Here is a 13,564-nt window from a genome sequence, read left to right as displayed (position 1 = left end):
TGCTTCTAAGCTATTTTTAAGGCCTTAAAGGCTTGATTTAAGGACCAAATGCATATATTTTATTATATTCAATGTGATTTACTTAAGTAATATTTAATTATTGTATTAAGTTTAAAGGTTTTCCAATTGTATAGTAATGTTTTGTAACCCTAATTTAGTGACAGAGACGGGTTAGGGGTGTTACAGTTTCCTTCTCTCTCTTAAGCTAAAGTTGTAGATTTGGTTCTTTACCAGTGAATACATCATGTCGAGTTAAGATTTAATGTAACACCCTCCGCTCGACCTGATGAACTGGATCCGAGTATTGGGTGTTAAGTCCTATAACATATGTAACTTCAACTTTTTGCCTATGTAAAATTTCTATCTATGAATGTAACAAAGACTCTTATGGGTGTACATTGTAAGGTTTACATATACAATTCACAGTAATAAAATTTTAGCATTCCCTATTTTATCTCTCAGTTTACTATAAACACATTGGAACGATACTTAAACAACTTATGAAAGGAATGCCTTTGTGGCAATATATGAAAAGAATGTCTTTGTGACAAAATATGAAAGGAATGCCTTTGTGGCAATATACGATGAAAGGAATGCCTTGACAGCATACTCTATATGATGGTCCTTGTGGTGGGTTCTGCCAAGACCTTATGGTAAAATGTGTTTATCCGCCCTTATGGTAAGCTCTGAATAAATTCTTATAGTTATGTAATAATTACTGATGAGAAAAGGTTATGATATGTCCAAGGTTAGGGGTTGAATAAGATCCATGATATAATTGAATATGCCTTAAAGGGGATTTCTTGAAAAGAAATGTGTATCTGTATGTTAAAAAGCATATATCTGCCATGATAATCTGCTAGTGTTGAATATGAACGTGTTCATAACTATGTGTAACCTAAGAAGTAGTCAATGCGAGTTCATCTGTGTTATGTAATGGTTGACTCATATTTACCTGGAATCTGCTGAATTCACATGGAATATGAGTTTTGGTTATCCTGAGTATTCGGGGTCTTGAAATAGAGTGATGTAAAATTTAGATGAAGGATCCATGTAGCACAATATCAGTATGGGTTTGTATGGTATTTAACTAAGGTATGAATTAATCAGTTGTTGACGGGATTATTTATGTGTAAGTATTTGCCAACATGTATGAGTATCTGTCCGTGATAAATGTCAATGAACAACTGTTTGAAATAGGAAAATGAGTTAAGACATGGATAGTTGGAAGTGTTTTCTGAGGGAATGTTTTGTTAAAAAAGTATTATGGGACGAAAGTTTTATGAAAAAATGGAAGGGATTTCCTCAGTTTACTAAATATGAAAGATTAAGCATAACAAGGGTTGAATGTCTTGCATATATAAGAGTGATAAAACTGTAATGGTATCAAATAAAGTGAATGATGCAGAGTAATAGTCGACTCATAGAAATTCATAAAAGATTTGCAAAGTATCAACCAAAGGTATGATTATAGAGCTCACTGAGTACTCTTGTACTTACAAGGTTTGTTATTTAATTTCAGGTATTTGAAGAAAGTCTGTGCCTAGAGGGACAATGCTAGGAGTTCGCTAAGATAGTGGCGAAGTGAGCTATTATGCATACACTAGAAATTTTGGTGTAGTATAGGAATAGACCTCTTTTAGTTTGTTTTGTTAAACTTCTTTTTATAAAGATTTGTATCTAGATTCATATGATAAACTATGGAATGCCTCAGGAAATGTATCAGGAATGCCCTCATATATTAAGCATTTCAATTTGGAATGCCTCAGGAACTATTTTTAAAGATGTAAGAAATTGTGAACTGGTATCGTTAAACTGTTAAGTTTTATGTGGCCCGAAATCTGGATCCGGTGAATTGGGTCGGGTTGAGGGCACTACAGAACAAGATTCTCACGGTGACATTGTTAGTTCGAGGTCACGGTGAGCATTAATAGAGAGTCACGTCACGATGAGGAAACCTTGAAGTTCCGACATCTACTTGAAAATCTTGTATTCTTTACATTTTGGTCCATACCAATCTCAATTTAACAAGAGAGATTTTATAAGCTTATTAAGACTCGAAAATGATTATATATTGTATAATAAGCATGATTTACTTGTAATTGAATGTATAATGATTGCGGAATTGAAAGTTATAAATTGTAGTTGCTTCGGCAGTGGATGTGACGCATTGTAGCTCGAACCCGGTGATTGGATTGGGTATGGGATGTTACATTTAGTGGTATCAAACTTATAATTTTAGTCGATTCTCAGATTAAAACTATCTCAAAATCGAGTCTAGAGGTACATGCCAAGTTGAGTCGATATTTGTTTTATAGTTAAAATGTCTGAAGAATCGAGCAATGATGCCAGTAATGATAATTCTAGCAATGATCACTCTATTATGGGTGAAAATCAAATTGGTATTAAGGTACCGAGTGTGAATCCAGTCGGTCCTCGTCAAAATAGGGCTGATATACCTCGTCAGGAAGATCAAGATAGTGACAATTTTCTCTGCACCATTGTGTAAGCTCTTCAGCAAGTGACAGGAGATGTACCGCCAATCATATCGATAACCGTAACTCGGCAAGATCTAATAAAAGATTTGCATAAATATGGAACAACTGAGTTCATAGGTTTAAAAGGAGTGGATCATTTGTCAACTGAGGCTTGGCTTGAATCGACGAATCGAGTATTACAATAGCTTGAATGTTCATCGCATGAGTGTGTCACGTGCATTGTATCTTTCCTGAAAGAGGAAGCTTGTTAGTGGTGGCTGACTATTACTTGGCACGTAGCAGCTGACTAGATCACTTGGACTTTCTTCCAATCTGAATTCCAAAAGAAATATGTCAGCAAGTTGTATTTGGAGGACCAAAAACTAGAATTTATGATGTTGAGACAGGGTGATATGCTGGTGGTTGATTATGAACGGGAATTTCTACGGCTCAGTAAATATGCTTTAGAGCTGATTTCGTTCGAAGAAGAAGGTTGTAAGCGATTCCTACGGGGATTGCGTGATGAGATCGGGGTTCAATTAGTATCGCACAAACTGAAAGAATTTTTCGATCTGATTGAACATGCGAAGATGGTTGAGCAGGCTATGGGTCTTGATAAAAAGACTAAGCCCTATTTATTATATTATATGTAGATGATATTCTACTTGTGACTTGGGTTGACTACATGAGGTGAAACAAATTTTCTCTTAGAACTTAGTACGAAAGATATGGGTAAGTCATCTTATGCAATTGGGAGTAAGATCCATAGGGATAGTTATCACACATATTGGGATTATCACAAGTAACCTAAATTAATAAAAATCTTAGTGAGATTTCAAATGAAAAATTGTTCACCAAATGTTGCACCCATTGCTAAGGGTGGTAAGTTCAGTTTGAACCAATGTCCAAAACTCAAAAAATGAGAAAGAACGAATGAAAAATATTTCATATGCTTCAATTGTTGAAAGCTTAACGTATGCTCAAGTCAGTACCATACCTAACATTGCATTCGCAATGAGAATGTTGAGAAGATATCAAAGAAATCCTAAAATATACCATTGGAAAGCTACAAAGAAAGTAATGAGATGCTTACATATAGACGGTCCAACAATTTGGAAGTTGTTGGATATTCGGACTTGGAGAAATGCCAAACTGACACTAATGTCTTCCTCTACCGTGAAGGCTGAGTTTGTTTCATATTATGAAACGACCCTACAGGGTATTTGGTTGAGAAGTTTCATTGCAAGTTTTGAAGTTGTTGAGTCTATCTTTAAGCCCACGTGGATATATTGTAACAACATGATAACAATGCTTTTTTTTTTTTTAAGAATAATAAAATTATACGTCGAAGTAAATACATTGACGTTAAGTGCTCATTGACAAAAGGCATACCACCAAACTTGTTCAGAATTGTCATTTGAAGTTTGAACTCCATTTTATAATTAGAACTCAGTGGTTTATCCAAGGATTTAGATCTTGTCCATTACCTTTTCATTCATCCATGAATTGTGAAAATTATATTTATGAACACTAATTAATTTTGTATAAAAAGTAATAAATAGGAAATTAATGGAAAAGAGGTGGATCGACAATTTACAAGATCGGAGAGTTACAAATCTAAGTGTTCACAGTGTCATTGACCTTTTACTCCATAAACGCCACTTATCAGTTATATTCATAAAGGTGCTCGTACCAAAACAAATATTCATGAAGGTTCTTTCTTCCAAGACCAATCAATTGAATCGTCCAAAGGTTTCACTATAAGAACTTCCAGCCTACAACTAGCACCATCGAAGTTGGTCTTACAACTACCCATAGATTAACTAGTTTTGTTAGTAAAGTCAACCTTCGGAGACGTTATTCAGCAGGTCCGGATTTGAATTTCGACATCGTAACGATTTTCCTAATTCTAGAATATGGCTTCATTTGCAGAATAAAAGCTCAAGTACCCAACTTTTTAGCTCAAAAAAAGTATGATCATGAACAGATTTCAAGGATTTGGCCTCCACTTTGTTAACTGACCCTATTTGACAAGACAGTTATGTGCAGCAAAAAAATGGCAAAATTTGAAACGGGGAAACCAATGTGAGAAGGAATGCAACAAGTTCGCAGATATGTTCGGTGTAATATCAAGTTACTGAATGGATTATATAGCAAGTGAAGTTTACAACTACATGAGTCGAAAGAATAACATATTCATTATATTTTGTTCTTCTGTCATCCGATATCCATATATAAACTCTACAGTTAACTGATATTGAATTTCTGTAGAATATTGAAAGGATTTCGAAGGAGTAAACATTATCAAATGCTTCCAAGCAGCAGAGTAAATGCTTGGCTGAAGTTTATGCCAGACAGAAACGGTATCATACAAAGTGGAAGCTATGGAGTTGCAAAACATCCTGTAGGCATTTAACAGCAGCGTCGTAGTATAAGAAGCCCATGAACCAAAATTCATGACTATCAAGAGATATAACTTGGATGTACTTTTCAGAATGATTGACTCTGCTTGTCGAAGGATTAACTGATTTCAGTTGGTGTAATGGGATAACCACCTGCGTATGCAGACAGAAAAATATCAAGAATCATTACTCTGTAAATTCTGATACCATTAACTGGAACCCAAATATTTTTTTGCATGAAGTTATGTTTTAGTATGTTTCCTTCATATCCGCTTTCTGGTTAATGACAACTAATTTTTTCGGGGTTCATGGCTACCCTTGATGAGTACATACCTTGTAGTAGTTCCACTCAGTGTGGCTCCCAGTTTTATACGCAAGACGACTGTCACTGCAATATGCAAGCTTTGCCGTAGAAACATATAAAACTCCCATGACAGGACCAGCTGATGTCGATAAGTAACATGCAAATGAATTTTCAAGTTGCTCTTCAGGAACTGTTTCAAAAGTTTGTCTAAAGATCTTCTCATAACCACCTTCTGCTAAAACCTTTGTTCCCTGAGCAATTCTTCCCATGGCAGCCTCAGCAAAACTTGGGCTTGTTCTTACTGATTTAAGAAAAGGGAAAAAGTATTTCAGTAATTTTTAGTATGTGAAACTGCTTGAGAAGCAAGAGGGAAAAGGTTGGGGATGATAGCTGGGTTCATGCATAAAAATTCAGAAATAGCATATTATTCGAATTAATATACGCGAACATATTTTTCAATAGCTCTTCAATAAAACCTAAGGATAGAATATATCCTTCCCATACTCTAACAAAAGCAACATTTTTTTTTCATTTATCAAAAGAAAGCAACCTTTTTTTTATTGTAAAAGAAACTGCCATACAGGAAGACCAATAAAAAAGGGTCCAGAGCATAAAAAAGGATACAGAAAATCATTATTTTTATGGTCATTCAATTTATGACTAAGTTAAGGTAACGTCACGTCCTAAAAAAGGTTAAGGGAATGAAGCAACCAAGTATTAGAGATCCACAACCATAATTGCAAAAGTAATGTCACAATTTGGGTTACAGACTGCTTAGAGACGCTTAAACCAGAAAACGTGATTGTAGTGATGCAAACTTGAAGTATGTTATTTACTCAAACCGCTGGTAAATCTGGGAAATTCTAATGTTAGAGAAATAAAATACAAAATATGTGCACAAGTAAAAGTCCTCACATGACATAAACAATGTTTACTGCATATCAGTAGTGCAAAGAGTTGTCATCAACAAATGAGCATGAGACATCTCACCAATGACAATAGCAAATATGGTCTGGATAATAATAATTCTATTAGTCAAACAGAAACAAGAGTGAATTGGGCATCATAGTTGCAGTGGAAGCTGTCTAACTATGCAATCTCTGGAAACTAGCATTTTCATAACTCTAACAAAAGAGTCGAGGAAGTTCTTATTAACCATTTGCACATATGGAAGTAGTACTATGAATCTCTGGAAACTAAAGATTTGTCATCCCCATTTTTATTAAGCCATTCTAAGACTAATATACCTTTCAGGTTTATCTGGTCTACAACCAGTTCACCAGGTTCTGTCACCCCAAAATTACTGCATAAAGCTGTTTGTTAAAATATTTATCAGCTTGAGTCCTTTGTTCGATAAAATGAAAATGCAATTTGATGAAACCTGGTACCTTGACCTTAAACGAACCACCATATTCTATTATTCCCAAGTATTAATTGCAAACACCAGTGTTAAATCCAGCTTACGATTTCACTAAATCAATACTACATTTCCTTTAAAAAGAAACTGCTAAAAGCATGTTAAAAATGAGAAGGAAAGAAAGAAGTTTATCACCTCCTCTCCCGTTCCCTAATCACAACTGTCTAAAATTGTCCAACCATTTCAAAATGAAACAAAATCGCCTCCTCAACATCCAACATAACTCTTAGGACAAATGAGCAATAGGAAACACCAATCATGCAAAAGAAACAATGGTCCAGTCAAGCCTTAACCAAATTCGAAATGTGAACTCCTAATTCAATATCTTAAGATTTCAATTTTCAACAACTGAATACTTATAGCAACCATCAAAACAAACCGAAAATACAAAAGAGAAAAAGAAAACCTGGTTTTATTTCATCACAAACTAAAACTAATCAAACTAGTAAGCAGCGAGCACTATCAATGCCAATCCTAGAAGCCTATCGAACACTATCTAATTCAATTCAAGCCAAATACAAAAAAGAAAAAAAAAAGCACTAAAATTTATTAAAGAGAGAAGAAAATATGTACAATGCTGCCACGTGTTCCCGGCCAGATCCTCGGCTTTCCTCGTCGCTTCTCCCACTTTCTTCGTCCATCTCCCTAAGACATCCCTCAATGTATCCATTGTCTCTGTTTCCACTCACAAGTAAATAATTAACTAATTTCAAATTAAAGACAAGATTAGAAATAAATGTAAAAGTTCTTGCCTTTGAAGGAAGTTAAAGAAGATTCCAGAGCAGGAGCATCAGTAACGTAAGCATTGAATCCATTAAGAGTGGACATGATGGCGCAGTGACCTGCAGCAGGTGATTGATCAACAAATTGGGGAAATTCCTCGACCCGGATAGTGTTCTGTTCGGTGATTGCTATCCTTTGGATTCTGACTGTCCTTTTCTTCCTTTTTGTCAGGTCTGTAGTTGGAACTTGGAACCATAACAAAGCCCTCCGCATCCATTGCGGGATCCGAGGCTTTCGGGTCCATTTTCGAATTCGATTCTTGTGCCGTAGATTGCGTTGAGCTGGACTTTGGCTCGGTTTCCGTCCTTCTAGTGTTTCCCCTTTACTAGAACTACGCGGGAAAATACCGCTGGGCGTGAAGTGGTTATACATGAAGAATGAAGAGAATAATCAAAGTTAAAATGTGAGAAAAATAATATTTGGTAAAAATATTAGCTTCTAATTAGGTATTTAATTTATTTGGTTTTTTAAATATTATATTTTTTTAATTAGAGTAATTAATGTAAAATAATATTTCTTATTTAAATTATTAAAAATATATTAATTTTGAAATTTAAATATCATAATAGAATTTTTAAATAATAATTAAAGTATTTTTAACATATTCAACCTACAATATAGTTTTATTTTATGTAATTAATACAAAGTAATATTATTTAAAATAATAATTAATTAAAAAATTAACTTTAATTAAAATTCTATTTAAGTAATAACTCTATTTTAAAATTAGCACAATTGTTTTTAACTAATAATTGCAATTGCAATTTTAATTATTTTAAGTATGAAATTATCACAACTTCTATTACATTATAATTATTTTAAACGGATAATTATCACAAATTATATTTTATTTAAAAATTTTAAATAATGATTCTAAATTAAATATTATAATTATTTTTAAATGTGAATTTAATAATATGATAGAAAATAAAAGTTATTTTTTCAGTTCAAAAGTTTTTCAAAACTCGTGTTTTTATATATACTAACTTCTAATGTTACATGCGTTGCATATGATTTTATGTATTTAATATTTTATTAGATTTTAAATCTTATAATTTTAATTGCAGGAACTAACGTAAAATAATATATCATCTTATTTGAATTATTGAATACAATTAAAATATATCACCTTATCAATTCAAATATTATAATAGAAAATATTCAAATAATAAATAACACATTTCTAACGTATTTAAAATATAATATTGCTTTACTTTATGTAATTAATGAAAAGTTACATTATTCAAAATAATAATTAATTAGCATAATTAAATCTAATATTAATTAGATGATAATTAAGATGGTTAAAATTTTATTCAAATAAAACTCTATTTTACATCAATAAGATTAACCCAACTTTTTGAAATAAAATTAGCACAACTTTAATTTGTCAATTTTTAAACAATGAATTGTAAATTATAATTATAATTATCCTAACTTTTTCCTATATTTTATGCTTAGAATTTTATTAAAGTAATAACTCTATTTTAAAATTAGCATAATTTTTATCTAATAATTGTAATTAAAAGAGAATTTAGTTATATGATAGACGAGAATAGATCTTATTTTCTATCACAACTTTTTTTTCACTTGGAGTTCTATTCAAATAACAATTCTATTTTAAAATTAGCACAACTTTTTCACTAATAATAGTAATTTAAATTATAGTTATTTTTAAATATAAATTTAGTAATATGGAAAATAAAAGATATTATTGTCATTTTAAAATTTTTTCTAAACTCGTACTTATATATATTATAGATTATGGATATAGATGAGTCATGGTAGTCGGTACAATTTGGTATCGCCCGCATTGGTCGAAGCACTCTGTTTTAGTAGTAAATTGAAACAATAAATTTTAGGTTATGTTTCAGTGCGATTTTCGATTGTTACCAACTGTATCGGTGCATATTGGTTGATTTTACCTGTATTGGTCGGAATATGATGTATCGATCGGTATAAAAAAATAATTTTAAGATATATATTCAATTTAAATTTAAGTTTTATTATTTATTTGTATAAAAAAATTTCAGTTTAACTTTTAATTTAAATTCAATATTTAATTTTTCAATTTATCAAACAACATCGAGTTAATTTACTAATTTGTTATAGTTGCATTTCCATATGGGGCTAGTGGTAATTAAAGCTATTGAATTGAGCTTGATTGTAAATTGTCGAAATGAGGGACTAAGTGGAATAAGTTGTAAAATATTATGAATTACTTGAAATATGATATGTGCTATGAGACTGGATGAAAATGTAATGAATGACATGAAACTTATGTGATATGTTAATTGATTGGATTGTGATTGTGAATATAATTCATAAATGGTTATTGTACTAAATTGTAAATGAATTGAATCTTGGTACCCTATTAGATGATCGGGCTGTGTCAAATATAGTTGGCATGCCATGGGATTGAGTTGTGTGTGAGATTTTGTGTCAAGATGCACTTTACAAGCCAGTATCCACCTCGTGTGTCAGGTTCGTGCTTTGTGCGTCAAGATGCACTTCGTGTGCTTGTATGCACATTGTGCGACAAGATGTGTTTTGTATGCCAGTATGCACGTTACGTGTCAGTTACCCTACTTCGGTTTATCTGATAATGTACTTCGATGCTATTTTGGTGTGTTAGTTGGACGATTCGAGTATTCATCCGAGTCCAAGTCCAGTTAATAGGGGTTGTAAATTGTAAGTTTGATAAATGATGTGAATATGATAATATATGATGCTATTGAACTAAATATGTATATATGTGAATTGAGATAAAAGTAAATATGTCGATGATTATGAAAATAAAATGAAATCGAGACCTGGGGGCCGAATGAATGTAAATGAGTCGATAACTCCAGAAAAGAGCTAAATAAAGTGATGGCAAAGTAATGGGTTGTATATCATAGTTCATGATTAGTATATTGTTAATGATATATTTTAAAGAATCCTAAATGAATGTTTGACCCGTGACTAAATATTGAATTAGTATATGATGAATAGTTGGATATTGATAAGTAAGTTGGGATTAGTCAATCATGATGTATAAATTGGATAAGTTAATTGTTGTTTAGTATAAGCATGATTATATGTTTTGGATGATATTGGGAAAGTTGATAATTAACACATATATTAGCTTGATGTTAGGTGAAAATTTTGAACGTTTTGAATTGTAAATATACCACTGAGCCCTATTGCTCAGCATATAGTTTGTTTTCTCCGTGTGCAGATATATGTGTGTTGAGAAATGTGCCCATATTGTAATAAACATGTAACTATTTTCTATTTATTTAACTCAAAGGAATCAAGGATATCATATGAGGGTAACACACACATGACGAGCTCATTGGGCAAAATAGTTGGATTAATTACTTTCGTAAAGAGTATACAGTATGTAGTTTTCAATCATGGTACTTCTTGTGGATTGACTCCATGATTAAGTAATTACGAATTATCAAAACGATACTTCTGGACATAATTGCAATCACTAGAGCCTAATTATATATGTTCGATTGGTCCCTCTGCTAGCTCAACAAAATCTTGATTGGACTACATTTGAATCAGAAGAAAAATCTATGACTTCGGGAATAATTTAATTGAGTCGATTTATTCAATGTGAAATTAAATTAGGTGGTCGTAATAATTGTTCAACTAGAGAATTTGATTAAAGAATTTTCTTGAAAAATTAATTTGGAAAATTTAAATGATTTTTGGAAAAATTAATTTTGATTAAGTAAAATTAAATTAATTAAATCAGTTAAAATAAATATGATATTTTAGGAAGTTAATTTTCAAGTCAGAAAATTGGCCCAATGGATAATTGAACTTGAAAATTGGACCTAAGATCATAAATTTGGCCCGAGAGCCTAAAACTAAGACCAAGACCCAAAAACTGGTCGAACCGGGCCTGGTATATGAAACTGGGCTGATAGTCTAACCGGTGGCTAGGCCGGACCGGTTGGGTTGTCACTAACCTGGACTGAACTGGCAACAACTGAATCGGCTCTGGGTGCCATAAGGGTGTTGCACCTACACCACCGGACACGGCGGTGCCAGTGGCTGCGATGGCAGCGTCCCAATGGCGGGCGGTGGTTGGTCATCGGTGGTTGAGCTGTGAAAGAGTTACATTCCTACTAGAATTCTATCAATGAATTTGATTTCAAATTAATTAATCTAAAAATAATAATAGTTTAATAGTTTAATATTAAATTTAATTTACTACTTATCTTAATAATATTTTATTAATTTAATATTAAAGTGATTATCTTAAGATTAAATTAAATTAAATATTTATCTTGTAGATAAACATTCTATTATTTTAATAAGATTTAATATTAAATTAATATAATATTTATCAAGATAAATATTTATTAATTTAATATTAAAGTGATTACGTTTAACCATAGTTGAACTCTCTAAACTCTCCCTATATAAAGAGAGTCTTGGGTCATTATTTACACACACTTGAATTCAAGATAAAGTTGTAGAGAGAAAATTCTCTGAAGAGATTATTCTAGAAAATTTCTAGAGATAGTTTTCTAATTTACAACTTGACCCAAAAGTTCAGTGAAATTGCAAAATTACCCCACTGGTAATTTTTGTGAAAATTTTCTGATTCGAAGTGAGCCCACATTTAGTAAACGTGAGCTTGAGGACAACGGAGAAGACTACTCGGTTGAAGAGGTCATCCTAAATGAATCGAAAGGTACAATTTTGGTTAAATGTTTATTACTTTAAATATTATAACCAAGATCTTGCTTTGGAAAAGTTTTAAAACTCTGGTTTTTCCCTAAATTTATTTTCTGCTGCGTTTTCCAAACCCATTTTTTCCAACAATTGGTATAAAGAGCCAAGTTGTGTTCTATCTATAAGTATAAACAAATAATCAAAATAAATTTCTCTTCTGCTTGAATGATTTGATTACATAGAAAGTGACATTCTTTAGAACTTATGCATGTTTTGAGTTATATATGAGAATGGATGTGATATTATATATTTGTTATATAATTTTTTTTTTGTTGAAGTTGTGGTTATTAGGGAATAGACTGTGGACTATCATCTCCATGTAGGGTTATGTTTTTTTTTAAATTCATAGGATTCTTGTGAGTCGGAAACATACATAGGACTTAAATGTAACTTTTCCAAAAGGAGTTCATGACGATGAAAAGATGTGATGGCAGTTGAAGACCTAAGGAATGCCTTGTGCTGAAAACTTATGTAATTTTATTTTTTCATTTATTTTCTAGAAATAGAACCATGAAAACCTTAGCTGTCAATTTTATTTTCTTTACCTATCTCCTTATATATCTGTTTTATAATTATTTATAATATTTATATTATGTAATGTTATAATTGTGATATATATATGAGATGATCAACAGTTGATCGATTAAAAATAAGAAGTGTGGTAATGAGAAAATATATGTGTTGTATTGTTCTATTCACTTATTTAGGTTATTCGAAAACTGTGAGAAGTGTGATAATGAGAAGGTGTATGTCTAGGATTGGCCCTGGCTAAGAAATGATTGGTTTTTAAGCAGTCAAATTTGACTCACCTCTCTTTATTGGGACCGTACCTAGTGCATAGTTCAAATTAACTTCTTTGGTTTTTCCTTTAAAAGAAAAACCATGGAGAATCAAAATTGTTTGTTTTAAGATTGATTGATTCTTGCGACTGGATATTATTGCCATAGTATGCCATGCATAGATTGGAAGCATGTCATTTAGATTTGGTAAGAATGCCACTAGGACTATTGTATGATCATTTTTGAAATTTGGGATACAAAACCTTGCATGTTTTTAAAATATTGAGTGGGAGAAGGTCCTAGAATAAGACTTACGGCCTCCATTGATGGTCCCTAAGTGATAGCATGATAAAGTTTCAAGCTAGTTCCTACCTTGGCCGTACCCCAAGGTAAACTTTGTCATGTGGGTTCACTAAATGAGATTTTCTTTTAAGGACAACTAGTCATGCATGACTTTCAGAGAGATTGTCCCAAGATGACTCACAAATGAAAGCTTGTTCATGATGGGTGTTGAGTCAATGGTTACATACTTAAGATCATCTCTAATTAAATAGTTTCTCAAGAAATAATATTTAAGCTAGAGATGATGACCAAACTTTATATGATCGTTAGTTTGTATGGAGTCTTGAAAATTAAGATTCACGAACTGACTGGATGTAATCCAT

The 13,564-nt window shown here is 32.0% G+C and overlaps 1 pseudogene; it reads right to left on the bottom strand.

Annotated features, from left to right (window-relative positions):
* Positions 1 to 4,594: 4,594 nt before the first annotated feature.
* Positions 4,595 to 13,564, bottom strand: LOC105763547 (GLABRA2 expression modulator-like; annotated as a pseudogene).

This window comes from Gossypium raimondii, chromosome 12, assembly GCF_025698545.1.
Source record: "Gossypium raimondii isolate GPD5lz chromosome 12, ASM2569854v1, whole genome shotgun sequence".
NCBI classification, from domain to species: domain Eukaryota; kingdom Viridiplantae; phylum Streptophyta; class Magnoliopsida; order Malvales; family Malvaceae; genus Gossypium; species Gossypium raimondii.
This window is presented reverse-complemented; position numbering and strand designations above follow the sequence as displayed.